This window comes from Aotus nancymaae, unplaced genomic scaffold (genome assembly GCF_030222135.1).
Source record: "Aotus nancymaae isolate 86718 unplaced genomic scaffold, 86718_ANA_hifiasm-v0.15.2.pri h1tg000062l, whole genome shotgun sequence".
Classification (NCBI taxonomy): domain Eukaryota; kingdom Metazoa; phylum Chordata; class Mammalia; order Primates; family Aotidae; genus Aotus; species Aotus nancymaae.
In genome coordinates, this window is record NW_026988476.1 from 12,750,064 (window position 1) to 12,752,130 (window position 2,067).

The 2,067-nt window shown below is 31.7% G+C and overlaps 1 non-coding gene across 1 annotated transcript; it reads left to right on the forward strand.

The window, feature by feature from the left end:
- Positions 1-1,230: 1,230 nt before the first annotated feature.
- Positions 1,231-1,337, forward strand: LOC135270519 (U6 spliceosomal RNA). Its single transcript, XR_010338680.1, has one exon. It is a non-coding gene; the product is annotated as a U6 spliceosomal RNA (small nuclear RNA).
- Positions 1,338-2,067: the final 730 nt, after the last annotated feature.

The following is a 2,067-nucleotide window of genomic DNA, read 5'->3' on the forward strand; positions in this document are numbered from 1 at the left end:
GACTCCAAAAGGGATTGAGATGTGTGTGGGTGAAAAATTATCTATTGGGTATAATGTTTACTATTCCGGTGATGGATACAGTAGAAATCTATACCTCACCATTATGCAGTATATAAATGTAAAAAACCTGCACACATACCCCCTGGATCTATAATAATGGGGGAAAAAAGAAATGAGGCCCAGAAAATAAAAATAACTTGGTAAACTTCACGCACACAGTCAGTGAAAGAGACAGAACTAGAATTAAATTGTTCCAATATCTCTCACGCTACTTTAATATCTCTCAAGGCAACTCTTACCCTACAACACATTGCTTATAACCACTCCAAGTGTCCTTGGTAACTTCCCTCCACAATGATATGTTTGTAGAAAGTATTAAGCAATGTCAAGGTGCCTTATGACCTGTTTCTCTTCTCATCAGTGATGTTTGACAATATTCAGAATACTCTGCAAGATTAGAGTAATTGCCTCTCTTCCTTGAGGATTTTCCAGTATCTACCTTCTTTAGTAATTCATGTTTACATCAATATTGCTCTATGCAAGCTGTGGAAGTGCATCCAAATACACAGCTTAAACTTACTAGTTACATTAAATAATTAAATTCAGTGTTAGATTGTGATAAAGTGAAATCTTAATTTTTACATTGAAGAGTCAATGGGTCAAATATGAATACCTACATGTCTCATGATCATTATTTTCTCTTAAACATCACTGTATTTTCTGGGGTTCTTGTATTTATGGTTAAAATTATTCCTCATCTATTTCTGGAGCTCACCCATGCTTAGCATGTAGAAAAAGGTGCTCATTCTTTTTTGATGAAGATTTTGCTTTTCCAATGTATTAGGCTACTTCTCAGTTAAATGTTATAATTATGCATTTTGATCAGTTTCAATTTGTGAGAAGTGGTGCATTAACTTCATCTAGAGCCCTTTCTTTTAAGGTGCTGCTGAAAATAAAGCCTAGCCCATTCTTGACAAACTATGTTGGCTCCAATTTTCTTCTTCCTTCTTTGTTAATGCAAAGTTAGGGAAAATCTTGCTTACTCTGAAAGAATTTCAGAGACTCTACACAAACCAGAGAACCTGTCTTGGGCCATGCTACCAAAAGTGTTCAAAGGGATCAATGTCATTTTTTCGGTGGTTTTATCTCACAATTGTACTGGTTCCCATGAGGAAATTAATCAATGCCTTTTACGGAATATATAGATTTTTCTTAAAAATAGGACCTTGAGTGCTCGCTTCGGCAGCACATATACTAAAATTGGAACGATACAGAGAAAATTAGCATGTCCCCTGCGCAAGGATGACACGCAAATTCGTGAAGCGTTCCATATTTAAAAAAAAAAAAAAAAAAGGACCTTGAATTATATTGTATTTTATTTTACCAATATTTTTTAAAATATCCATTTCAATTTTAGTCATTTTCTTTGTATTACAGGTATATTAAAAACAATAACTTTTAAAATATCATTTGATTCACAATTTTATATTTTCTTTAAAGTATCACAGGCATCATTTTTCTTAGAGACTTTTGTAATTTAAAAAGCCAAATATATTAGATAATTAACCATCTATACAGCCTTTTAAGCTTGCAATTTATTTTGATATTTTTTATTCAACATTCTTCCTTTAATTGTTTTAGTTGTAAAAAACTACATTGAAGTTAAGTCAACAACAACAACAACAAAAAGTTTAACAGACACCATATTTTAAGCCACAGAAATGCAAATCATTAGTTTAGATTTTTTTTTCATATTTTTTTCGAATAACTATTTCATTGAATTCTACCCTCTGTCATGGTACAACAGTAAATTTTAAAAATTGTTAGGCTGGTAATCAAAGAAGTCAACATTTCAGTAAGCTGATAAAATATGATGAAAATACAGGAAACTTGTGTTCGACTTAGGTTTTAAAACATGTATAACTTTATGATTTTATTTAAATATAATTTGTTTAATAGTTTGCGTTTTAATTGTGCTGCAGAATTTTTTTCCATACTCTACAGAATTTATATGGCAAATGCTTCATAGTCTGTAGGCAAACAGTGATGCAGAGAATACACAGATGG